Source organism: Passer montanus, unplaced genomic scaffold (assembly GCF_014805655.1).
Source record: "Passer montanus isolate IOZ18808 unplaced genomic scaffold, ASM1480565v1 scaffold4, whole genome shotgun sequence".
Lineage (NCBI taxonomy): Eukaryota > Metazoa > Chordata > Aves > Passeriformes > Passeridae > Passer > Passer montanus.
In genome coordinates, this window is record NW_024368818.1 from 7,929,836 (window position 1) to 7,943,526 (window position 13,691).

General features: G+C 36.1%; 1 long non-coding RNA gene across 1 annotated transcript; it reads right to left on the reverse strand.

The window, feature by feature from the left end:
- Nucleotides 1-998: 998 nt before the first annotated feature.
- Nucleotides 999-13,387, reverse strand: LOC120506574. The gene is made up of 3 exons (XR_005628542.1): nt 13,316-13,387; nt 8,853-8,919; nt 999-1,081 (listed from the first exon to the last, which is right to left on the reverse strand). It is a non-coding gene; the product is annotated as an uncharacterized LOC120506574 (long non-coding RNA).
- Nucleotides 13,388-13,691: the final 304 nt, after the last annotated feature.

Genomic DNA, 13,691 nt, shown 5'->3' on the forward strand with positions numbered 1-13,691 from the left:
GCAGGAAATTCAACCCAACATGGCTCCATGAGGCAAATCTTGCCTGACATATGTATAAAAGCCATCATATTATTCCTTGAGTCCCTTGCCAAGGCCAGTTCCAGTCCCACCTTGACCTTCCTGATCCCATTCCTACACAACTGCTGTGTCCCTATACTCTTCCTATGACACTTGTCCCCATTTCCTCTGCCTGTGTATTTCTTTGTCTCCCTTAGGTTTGACTAGAAGGGTGCTCAAATTGGCTCTTAGTGCCAGTCTTATCTTCCTTTCCTGATTTAGTAGCAATCAGGAGATCTGGAGATCACAAGCTCTTAGCCAGTCTAGAAGATGTCCTTAAAGATCTCCCACTCTATTCTGTGCCCTTGTCCCTGAGGGCAGTTTCCCAGGGGGTCCTCTTGACCACCTTTGCAAAGAGCTGGAGTTCTGCTTTCCTAAAATTCAGGGTCCTTTATTCTTCACCTGACCCATATCCCTCAGGACTGACTCCACAGTTGCCTAAGATACGAAGTGAAAGATATCATTTAAAACACAGTAAGACAGATGAAATGCAAACATGTGCCTACAAAATTAGAAGAATTTTTTTAGAAAAGAAGGTAGATGAGCCACAGTTATGAGATTTGATTAAAGAAGGGACATAGTAGTTTACAATGTATGTGAATAACCAATAACATTCAGACTCTAATCAGGTGAACTGCAAATAATTTTGTGGCTCAAAGTTTACATCCTAGACTAATAGAAACAGGTTTTGATGAGAATCTTCTGTTAATTGCAGGTATTTTAATCTTCAGTTTCTTGGAAATCAAGTTTGTTTGAGAACAAAGAATTTTGATTGTGTTTAGTTGTTATGATTAATACCTTTGATTAATGCAATTGACATAGATGGTCTCATTTTCTCGAATCCTAGACAGTAAAATTTTGCTCCATTAGGTACAACTAAATAAAACTATAGCAAAATTAGATATTTCCTTATGAATACCTACAGTACCTCCCTTTTACCCCTCAGAACAAAAGTTTGCTTTCGGTAAGAGCACTGATATTCTCCTGTTTGCAGAGGTGCATCAGTTCAACCTATGAGACAAACCTGAAATGAGACAGTACAATGTGAAAAGACATGCTTTTCAGTTTTCACAGCACTGCAGTAAGTGCAGTTTTCAGCTACATCAAAGCAGTAAATCTTGAGGTCAGAAGCAGAAATCAAATAGTGCCATACTAGCTTAAAGAAGTAATTGTATACATGCTAGTATATACTGTACTGTATATTGATAACGTAATTAGAAAATTCTTAAATTTGAGAGTGTGAGATTGACTTTCCAGATATGCAGTTTCCTCCAGTTGTCTGGGAAAAGATGATACCTAACCTCCTGCTGCTGAGATCAGCTGGCTTCTCAGCATTGAATTCAATAAAGAGTGGAGTTTGATCTCTGCTTTGTGCAGTATTACAGTTGCACATTCTATGAAGAATTGGCAACTAAAGGTCTTGGTGATTTGAAATAACATGTGGCATTTGAATTACTGCTTTCTAGTGCCTTCAACCAGTACCAGTCTTTATAAGGTGAAATATCTAGATTTAAGAAATAAAGTTATAAAGTTGTTATTAAGGAGTAAAATCAAAAATTCCCTCTAAGAAACACCAGTCTCACAGACTTTAATTCCTTATTTACATTTCAGTGATACAGTGCTAAAGCTGTCTGGTAATCAAATGACCATTCAGCTATAAATGAGACAGAAGGCATAATGCATTTTTAAGAGAGACTAAAATGCATTTTCTCAAAGAACATTCTCTATCTTTTAATTGAAATTAGGCCATGATTTCCCCATTTTGCTATCAGCTAATATAAGCAGCAGTTATGAGTCAGTCAGCTACATAATGTGAGCAGGCATAAGTTCATCTAACTAAATTATTTGAACTTAAGACTAAGACGAGAAAGCTCTACAAAACTTCACTCAAGCACACGGTAATGTACATGTAGAAGGGCATTAACCTGTCGTCTTCTCATGCCTCTGATGGCAATTCTGGCTCTTGTTAAAGTCTTACGAATTTTTGCCAACAGCTTTTCAAGTGTTTTGGGGTTTAAAAATACAAATGAACGAGAAAACCATTCTTTATTCTTGCTTCGTATCAATATACAGTACAGTCAGGGCAAATTGCTGCCATCCTGAAACACACACTTATCTGGCCTGTGTAAGCTTTTCTACTCTTCCTTCCCCCTTCAGATTTTCTAGCATTTTCCATAATAGTAATAGCCAAAATGTTCAAGATTGATGTATTGGGTTACATATGCATTTAAATAGCATGCAAGTGTCAGACAATTTATAATTTTCTTCCTCTCATTCTTCCTCTTGCTGTCTATTAAAGCAAGACATATAATAAATTTAAATTCTTATAGAAGAGCAGCAATGATATTATTTAGCAGGCCAGTAGCACTTAGCTATGGATCACTTTTTCAGAACAAGATCTGATAACAATGCTATTTTAAAATATCTAAAAAAAATGATAAAACTAAGCAAATTATTAAACTTTGAGATTGACTGTCATTAATAAGATGAAAGATTGGTTAAGAAACATAATCAAAGACATTGATAATAGATAGATAAGATAAATAGTTATTATTTTAATATATTTAAAAATATTTTAAATGGATTCAGGATTTTGTGGTTTTTTTTCTCCAACAATTTGTCAGACAGGAACTTCATATCAAATACAGGTATTGATTCACACATCTTGATAAATCCAGTGTCTTCTGTCCACACACCCGCTATCAAACTTCATCACTGTACTCTTTGTGAAAGTTGATTGATTGGTTTGGATCTGGCTTACACCAGAAAAACAGGAAAAGCTTGTTAACTAAATTAAACAAAATAATAACAACTAAAATTAGTAAGAAATTTAAAAAAAAAAAACATTTAGTACAAAGCAATCTCTCACAGATTCAAATTATTTTGTATGTGTAAGCTAAGAAAAGTGAATATTATTAAATCATCCACTCTAGAACATTTAATTTATAGAAACATTATCTAATAATCTAAATACAAACTTCTAAAAATTTCATCTTTCCAGGACCAACAAGATGAAGCATCTTTTGATTTTTGCATCTCTTTATTTATATGTTTATTATGTAAACTATTAATATGCAAACTATTATAGAAATAATGTTAACAAAATAATGTTCCTCTGTGTATATACCAAAACATAGAAAATTATTATTCAAAGATCAAGAAAAAAAAATTTAAAAGTGCTAATAAAATTCAAAAGGAAAATATAAATAAAGAGCAGAAAATTAGTATGGGAGGAGAAAAAATATTGAGACTGGTCTTACTAGCAAAAATGCTTTTTTTGAATCCCTTGTTAATGTCCATTCTCACAATGTCCACTATAAGAATAGATTTATAGCCTTTGGGGGAAGTTTAATCACCTTTTTTTAATAAATAAACATCATATTTTGAGTTAAATTTTTACAGAGCAACCCATGTTTTTTGGAAAATATCTAGCAAAATCTAGTGGCTTCCTAGTATAATACATTTGCGACAATGAGTAAAGGTATACAAGTCCATATTTCTTCAAATTGAATATGCTTCCCAAGGCAAAACCAGTGGAGAGACTGATTGTCAAGAATCTTCCTATAAGGTGAAGTTCAGACGTCTCCATTTGGGCCATGATCCCATGTTTTTAAGGCTTTTCTAATGGTGGAAATATCAATACATAATCTTAATTCTGACAGGAAAAGCAACACAGGAATGCATCGCAAATCCTGGCTAGATGGTGACAGACAGGGGTGAGACAGCCCTGCTCCCGAGCCCGCAAAACCCCACTACCAGTGGAGGTTCGGCACAGAAACAAACCGGCAGCACCACGGGTCTGGGGTGGAACTGGAGTAACTTTACTCGATGACAAAACTCCCTGTCCCCAGGGTCCCAGGACCCTGAACTGAGGGCAGACAATAACATAAATGGAGGCAGGTCTCAAGGGAGGATACAATCTTTAACTAATCAGGAGAACTAGGAGTGAAAACCAAGGTGGGGAATACAATGCATAAACCAATAAAAAATTTCAAGGGAGGAGAACAGCTTCAGTGAACTAAGAGGGTTTGGAAAAGTACAAAACTGGCAGGGAAGTTTCTAGGGTGAAGGCAGGTTCGGGGAGATATTGACATTTAATGAAAGTTCTGGGGAAAGGGCAGGGACAAAAAGGACAGCACAAGTAAACTACAAAATTACAAATCAAACAGTCAGCATACTAATAAAAAACCCCCACACCACTACAGGAATGTTTTGATTTTAAGTTTAATTCCTAGCACAACACAGTATCGTGGCACCAGGCTGGGGAGCACCATATGGGATGGCATCATTCACCCTGGGGTAGCTGTGCTGCTGTGGACAGAGGAGCACATCATCAGAAAGTGTAAAACAGGAATTGGGAGGAAGTGGCCCACTAGATGTACTGCTGGTCTGTGAGAGGGCAGATACAGCTTCTTGTTCATGCTCTCAGTTCCTCTCAGTAGTGGTTTTTTGAATATTTTGAATATTTCTATCCTATGTTTCCACTGTAATTGATGCTAACCAGAAGAACACAGTGAGGAGGCACGATAAGCTCCTGAGCAAGAAGCTGGACAGAGTGCAGACATCATTGTCACAAAGCTGCATCCAAAGTAGAGGTATTTTAATAATTACTACCCTGGACTTAAGGTCCTACATTTTATGCTCATCCCATTTGCTGAGCTAAAGCCTTCCCTCTGGATCTTAATCTCTGTAATAATATATCCCATCTCTGTGAAAGGCAAGGAACATCTTTTCCTTGAAGCTTTTAAATCCTTTGAAGAAAATTCAACTGAGTACAAAGGGATCCAGACTGAAGAAACCTTGAATGCTAATAGTACTAGTTGTATTGTTTACTTTCAGTACGTTGATATAATATTATTATGCAAAACATGAGCTAAAGAAGAAAGAACAAAGGAATACAAAAACCAAGAGCAGAACCGTGAAAAATCTTGTTAATTTTAAATTAGTTGAATGTTTCAGCTTCAGCATTATTTTTTTAGAAGACTTGGAGAATGAGTAAACAAAGATTTTTCAATCATATGATTCTGTCAGGTAGAGTTTGATGACTTTTTAAATTGCATGTCTCCCTCCATTTCAAAGGAGAAAATGACAGCTAAAGTTTGTTTTCATCAACCAAAATGTGTTTTTTTTCCCCCGCAGCATTAACTGCATGGCATCTACAGTACTGACAACATGCTATTTGAATACCCAGCATTTCAGTGCCAAAAGAAAATTAATATGTCTTATTAAGAAAATCCCCAAAGTTCTCTTCAGCAATGAAATACTACAATCATGGATGCTGTAATTATGCAAATAATAAATTATATTTAGTATTGCCCAAGTGCCACTAAGCTATTATATCTGCATGCTTGTAGATCTATCTTCAAACATATCTGCATGCAACTCATTCATAATCAGAATATGTATTTGATCAGTTGAAGTGCATTTTTGGAAGGCAAATGCCTTGTTTATTGGTAATGAAATGAAGGCCTCAGAGTAGCTAATAAAGACCTAGATAGTTTAAAGCTTTTTTTATACATCCATGTGCCCTCAAAACTCCTGATGAACTGTGTGGTCCAGATGATCAGACAGTGTCACACAGGCATTGACTCACACTACTTGTGATTCTTCCCACATGCTTGATTTGCTCCTGTATTAACCCTTCTCACAGCCCCAGACCTATGGGAATTACATCTTCCACTAACATCTTATTGTGAGATATGAAATGAATGTCTTTTTGCCCTGTAGATGAAATTTTGAACCTCACCTGCAATAACATTTGAGAAATACTTTAGACAACCTAGTATTACATACTACATCCTAGGCTGTGGACAAATAATACATGATTCAGTTGTAAATTAGAATATTTAAATGTACTATTTAAATATAACTGTAACTGTCTGCATAGTAGTATTGGGCTTGTGTGGACAAAAGGTTCTGGTATCAGGGGATCAGCTCTATAGAGGTACCCTCTGTGAGAAGCTGCTCCTGTGTCCAACTGAGCCACTGCCAGCTGGCTCCAAGACAGATCCTTCACTGGCCAAGGCTGAGCCCATCCGCGATGGTGGGAGCAACACTGGGGTAATAGATTTATGAAAGGAAAAAAATACTGCACAACAGCAGGTGGGAGAGAGCAGTGAGAATGTGTGAGAGAAACAACCCTGCAGGCACCAGTGTCACTGAAGAAGGAGGGGGAGTAGGTGCTCCAGGCACTGGAGCAGAGACTTTCCTGCAGCATGGGGTGCAGACCATGGAGAGGCAGCTGTGCCCCTGCAGCCCATGAGGGAGCAGAGATCCACCTGCAATCTCTGGAGGACTCCACACTGAAGCAGGTGGATGTACCCTGCAGAAAGCTATGACCCTGTGGGAAGCTCAGGCTGAAGCAGGCTGGAGCAGGACAGGTGGACCCAAGCAGAGAGGAGTGCATTCTGGAGCAGGTTTTCTGGCAGGTTCTGGGATCCCATGGTGGGGGACCCGTGCTGGAGAAGATTTTCCTGAGGGACTGCACTGCATGAAAGTCCCCATGATGAAGCAGTTTATGAAGAACTGCAGCCTGTGGGAAGGAATCACACCAGAGAAATTCATGGAGGACTGTCTCATGTGGGAAGGATCCCCTGCTGGAGCAGAGGAAGAGGGTGAGGTGGAAGCAGCAGCAAAGTCTCATGAACTGGCTATGAGTCCTATCCCCTATGTCCTTGCACAGCTTATGGTAAGAGGTAGTACAGTCAGCAATAAAGGAAGTTGAGCTTGGGAAGATGGGAGTGTGGAGGAAAGGGGTTTTAAAACTTGTTCTATTTTTCTCATTATCTTACTCTAATTTACTGGCAATGTTTAACTAACTTTCCTTATTCAAGTCTGTTTTGTTTGTGTCTGTAATTGCTGAGTGACCTGCCTATATTTATGTTGTCCCCATGAACTTTTGATTGCATTTTCTCCCCCTGTCCTGTTGAGGAAAAGGAGTGATGGAAAAGCTTGGTATGCGCTCAGCAGCCAGCCAAGGTCAACCCCTGTCTCTTCCACATTATTCTGTATTGCAGCAAATGTTTTGCATTGAGATTTCTGATAGAGAGTATGATCATAATTTTCCCCATCAATTTTAATTTTAATATTAATTTTAATGCTAATTTTAATGTTAATTTTAATGTTAATTACAGTATTGGGAGTATGAGACTCTAAAAATAACAATAATTATTTTTGTCTCCATAGTTATTTTTGTCTTTTATCATGCTTTTTCTCTGTGAAATGGTTCCTTTTGCTATGAACAACTTGCCTTCTCTCTTCTACTAATCAACCATTTTATCATGTATGTTGGACCACTAGACAGATCCTTCAAACTAGTCTGTGGGACACAAGCAGATTAGCGTGCTTTTACTTGATCGTATTCTTGGTACCCACAAAGTAATAACTTCTTTAAGGATTGCAGCTATCCTAATGACCAAGTGACATTAAAGTCTTCAGACTATATCTGGATAGAAAATACATGGAACACAATATTTTCTGAGAAACAGAGCCACTAAATTCACATCTTTGTTAACTGTGGAAAGTAACACCAATGACTACTAAGTTGAAGGGTAAAAAAAGGAATACCAATTTTGTAGGATAGTATCCTATTTTCAGTGGTTTCTCTGAGTTGACCCAGTGAAAATATGTTCTATGTAAGACCATGTCCTGTGAAACAGCAAGGTTCTGTGCATTGAATGTTCTTCTTCAAAACAGAAATCATTTATAACAGGGGAAAAAAAGTTATTACTGTTATGAGCAACCTTGTTTAATACTAACCACTTTAAGACCCACACAGAAGAGGAAAACATTAATTTTTCTTCTCATGTATCCCAAGCATTAATGTATAGCTTCACGACACTTAATCTTTCCCTTTTTTGCTCCTGTCAGTCCTGCAACCTTTTTTAGGGAAAGATGTATTGCAACATCAGTCAGGAAAAATGAGTAAGTCATTTCTTTTCCATGCAAGAGGAATGAGCAATCTGTCTGGATAGGCTCTGGAAACAATGATGAATAATGAAATGAATAGTTAGTTCACTAAAAAGTGCAGTGTTGAGGTCATTGAAATGTCACTTTTTCTTGAAATGACTTTTTAATAAAGATTGTTTTGAAAAGCCCAGATTTTGTTCTTGATCTTTTTAAAACAGCATTTTTCAGCTTTTCATTTTAAGATTTAATTTCAGGATTTGTCAGTTCTGGTTAAGAATGTGAGAACTGATTATAAAAAAATAACTCTTCACATTAAATTAATTGTTTTTTTCCTAAATTATTTAAGAAATCAACACAAAGTTTTAATAATGGCATAAAGTTCAAGTGAATGTATCTCAAGCAAAAGTATGTGTAAATATTATCTCACCAAGAAATATTGTAATACAGTTAAATGTATAGTACATGCAAAAGTTTTCATTTCTCTAAAATGCTGACAACAGAGGAAAATAATTAACAGAGTAGACAAATACATGTAAAGAGATAACAATGTAAAATATATTGGTTCTATCTTACTAACTTTCTCATCTAGTTTTTATAAAACAATATGTTAATGTACAGAAAAACGGAGCAGATAATAACCATTAATTCAGCAGAAAATTATAATGTCAGTACAATAATATCTATAGTAATAATATCTTAGAGAAAAAAATTCTTATTTTCCTGTATATTGACTTCAGAATCATTGATAAAGGCTAGAAATGCTGCTGTGTGCATGAAAATTTGGCTGATATTTCAGAAATCTGCTGGGAGGATTTCCTTGGAGTGTTAAAATCACTAGGTTTAAATCCATTTAATAAGGGTGAACCAGCACGTCAATGCATTGTTACCTTTTTTCCTGAATCCAGGACAAGGTGGATGTAAATGGTCTTTCTGGCCTTGAAAGTAGCCTTCTAACTATTAAAAGAGAAGATGGAGTAGTCTGATGTCAGCCAAAGAAAGCCAAAGCAGAACTGAGAGAAGGAGATAAATGGTTAAGCAAGTCTAGAAATTATGACTTAAAATTAAAAATACATTGGAGCTGCAAATGGAAACACACTGGAGTTGTTTTCTTTTTTAATATTAACAGCAAAATAATTTCTCTAAATTATTATTGACGGTTTTCTTTAAATATAACATTGAAAGTGAGCAAATACTAGAGTAGTTCTCTCTTTTTTGGGGGGGTTTTAAAGGTACTAAGAATTGATTCAAGCCTAAAATTAATGATGATTATTGTGAGCCTTCATGATTTTACTATGCTTCTGTGAATACCAATAACACATTCTCTGGTGCATACCAGGAGCTAGTTTCACAGGCATACATATAATTATAGGCTTAGTCAACTGGTAAATAGAAACTAAAGAGAAAAATGTGAATAATTATTGGGAACTACTTAACACTTACTAGCTCCTTAAAAAACACAGCTGTCTAAAGTCTTCTGTATTATTTAAAATTATTTGCAGAGAATGAACATCTGTGCATATATTCCAATCAAAACACTCAATTGTTTCCTCTCATAATATTGTTCCCTCTCGTACTCCAATCTAATTTTTTCAATCTTCAACTTTTACAGTTTCAGCTTCCCATTTTCTGCTGGAATGGAAAGCCCACTGTTATGGGTCTCCTCCCATGGAGAATGTGATCTAATTACTCATTCATATTGTTCTTGTTGCACTGAGCACCTCAAGTTTTTCCTTCTAAGAGTTTGTCCAACCCTTTAATAAAACTTGTTGCACTTCTCTGCGTCCTCCACCAACTTCTGAGAAATGTCATTCCCTTGGCCACCAGCAGAATTAACACATGCAGGGATAACATAACTGCTTAGGCTGTGCCACCAGAGTGGTCACAGATCTTTCAGAACATCATCCATCAGTATTTTAAGTCTTTTCAAGCATCACTGATTTCCCATGAAAATCTTATGTGTGTGGCTATGAGAGATATTCCAATATTTGGCCACATTGAAACTCAAACCTACACACATGTATATGTGCACATTAAGTTGATCAGTTTTTTTGTTATCTGCATCTGTCTGACTTCCTCCTAGCCAAATGCTCCTCTTTGATGCTATCTGTGGATGGCAAAATCCCCCTTTTTTAACTGACAATGATTTTGTTTTTTCAACAACCGCTGACAACATCTTTAAATTATAGTCTGATTACTTTTTCCTTCCTAGATTTCTACTAATGACCTAATTGATGAGTTATTAAAAGCTAAAAATAATTTTGACATACAGATCAATTTTTTTAATATGCTGTTTAACTAGTGGTGAATGATAATTGGTAAGCAGCACATTAATTTTGTGCTGGTCAAGTTCCATAACCCTAAGGTGCAATGTAGAATGCATTACAAAATTCTAATGCATTATCAGTTGTGCATCTGCCAGATAAACTATTTTCACATAAAAGTGAAGTGAAGATGTTTTGGAATACCTATTTCTCAAAACTATGTGGGAAGTAACATTTATGGCATTAACACCTTATTAAGAGCCAGATACTCAGTTTCTGAAGCAGCACAACAATCATTACAATTTTCAAATTCAATGACTAGGAGTTGGGAGCTCATCTTTGGACGTCTTTGCTGCTGGTGTATGTGAGGCTAGATTAGATGACTGCAGTTACTTTCCATTTGCTTAAAAGAATCAGGTTAAGAAGAGGTGCTTATATGGAAGAATCCATGAAACAGTTTCAAAATATCTGAGTAGACAGCAAAATGCCCCCACACCAGGACGCACTGAGCATAAAAACTATCGCTATGGTTCAAATCAATAGCTAGTGATCACGGGGAAAAGACTCTTTCAGGTAACTGAGTTAAAAAAAAACCAAACAAAAAAACATTCCAGATGATTCTTAATGGGTCTTGTATCATGATTTTACCATACACTAAATTTGTTTTCATACATTAAATGTGTTACAGTAAAATTAAGTGATGCTTATTAAGAAGCACAGGAAACAGACTTTGAGAGGGGCTGAAAAGTGGTGTGCCATGACTCCTTCTCCAGATTTTCCCATGGCAGGATATGCTGAATACAGGCCTAAAACAAGATAGTAGGTAATTACAGTTTTTTGTAATTACAGATCTCCTGGCTAAATTCAACTCTGTGGGTGTGATTGAAAACCAATTTTTTAAATTTCTGCTTGAGAGCAGCAGTGTTGCAGGCAGCCGGACAGCTCTGGGCTCTGCCTGTTTTACTCATCAAAGTCAGTCAAGGCCAAGCACTGCACTTGCACAAGCTGCAAGGACTTGTGTGTACTGCCCAGTTGTGCTTTGGCAGCTGTGTCCCAGTGACACTTTCCAATGTTTTGGGCTGGAACACTTGGCCAAAATGGTTTTGTAGTGATAAAGTCATAGAGGTTTTTTCCCACGTATTTTTGCATTCCATCAGCAGTCAGAGTGATTTCCATGCATTTGCCCATTTGATGCATTCCAATGCAGTGCTCTGCTACTCTTTGGTCCAAATAAATTAGACAATTGCTCTATTACATTGGTGAATATTAGACCTATAATTTTAATTCAAAATTATATTTTCCAATAACAAGCGTCTTCTGTGTACTGTGTAACCTAAAATCAACAGGCTTTCTGCTCAAACCATTCAAAACTTTGATTCCATCAACAATTTAAACATACCCTTTAATCCATTTTTAAAGTTCAGTTATACTTTTTGAACACAGTTATGTCTTAAAGTTGTTTTTTACCTTGATTGCATTGTCAAGACAGGAAAATTCATTCCTTATGGGCAGCTTTATCTTTGAATCCTCTGGCTATCTGCCAGCAGGAGAGTGTCTCCTGGATTTTCTTTAATTCCAGGTCCTTACTGAAATTACATATTTTAACTAAAACCAATTCTTTCAGTGCCAATTCGATCTAACTTTTCCAGAACTGGTGAAATCTTGATGTGAGGTGAATGTATACTGGTATAAGAAATTAGTCACTTTCCTCAATATTCTTCCTGACGAATTTGTCTTTGATCCTATTAAGACTTTCAAAGCTTTAACATTAGTTAAAGATCTTCAGAAGAAAGCAATCTGAAATTACATATAAAGGAAAATTATTAGACTTTTTCCTAATTACGGTTTGAGCCTCATTTAACAGGCATCAGGGGAATGAAGCATTTTAAAATAGGCTGAGAGGAATTACAGCACTTAAAGGCTTTATTTCTGCCTGCTAGAGATTTAGTTGTGATTTCAGTGAACTCTTGTGGTAAGTTAGAAGACGTTGCATATGTACCAAAGGGACAGAGACCCCAGGCAAAATACTTTGCTGGAAATCCTGTGGGAGGAATTTGTGTATGTAGCATGGGAAGTTGACCTGACATTCAGTGCACAGCCAGATTGAAAAAATCCTTTTCCTTATCTAACCTGAGATTCCTGCAGGAAAAGCCTCTTCAGAAATGAGTCATGTCTCTGCAAGGACACACATGGGAGGTACACTGCCAAAGCTGCAGTAGGGTGTCTGTAAGTATCTGAGAGGATCATGGAAAAAGAATAATTTTATGGAAATAAAAAGCTTTACAATGTGAATTTTTCTTTTTTTTTTTTTTCCTTAAAACACATATTTTCACAGAGAAAAATAAAAAAATTATACTTTGTAGCTCACACTTCATGACTTTATCCATTTTGCTTTCTTAGACTGATTTCTAATATTAGTCCAGTTGTTAAAAGTTAAAGATAATTTTGACATACAGGTTGGCTTACATTTTCTGATCCTGAAACTACATGGAGGTGTCTAGGTAAAATTATATTTGTTTTATATTTTTTTCTCAGATACAGTAGAATGCTTAAGGTGTTTTAATAGTATGCTGTATTTTCAATATTATTTTCTTTCATCATGCTATTTTCCCTGGTATCAGAATTCTGTCTGTTATTGAAGTTGAGTTTTTTCACTATATAGAATTCCATTCCCATCTTCTGTGTTACTGTTTTTCCTGACCTCACCTATGTTTTCCTTTTTTGCCTAGTTTGTAGTTTGCAATCTGGGACTGTCTTTGTGACCAAAGTTTCAAATGCAGATGATTCTTAGCCAAAGAGTAAAGCAATATAATATTTTTGCTTATCTTCTTTAAAACATTTGGAGATAATCGTGATGGTATTGGAATGGACCTGTGACAAGAAAAAATACAAAGTCTCCACCCACCTTGAATGAAACAGCAGATATTTCAGGACAAACAGTACATACATGCAAAAAAAAAATTATCCAGCATAATTAATTGTATTTTTTTTTCATGTTTTAATCACATGTAAGAAATATGAAGTAATTTCCTTATCCTAAAAGTCCTTGAAATTAAGTTTTATTACATAAAAGAGGGAAAATTACTTACCTTAGCTCCTTTCCATAGTACTCAGCAGCATTTTCTTTAATTTTGTAATATGTAAGACTTATTCCAATCTCTGCAGCTGTTAGTCTAATTGGATGATTTCCTGTTTGAAATGCAGAATAATTTAAAGTGACTAGCAGTTGTTCAGGGAACCTCCCTTTCTAGGACATAACTTAATCTGACATATTCAACGCTCATCAGAGATTCAACATCTTTTCAAACTGATTGCTGCTTCCTCCATCACACTCCAAGTGCCTTGACTTCCATTTAAGTGCTCCAATTCAGAGTTTGATTATTCAAATGAAACTAAGAGGAAAAATCAGCCTTTTTTTCTTTTTTGAATGTGCTTCCTCAAAATGTATGCAGCATGCATGCAGCC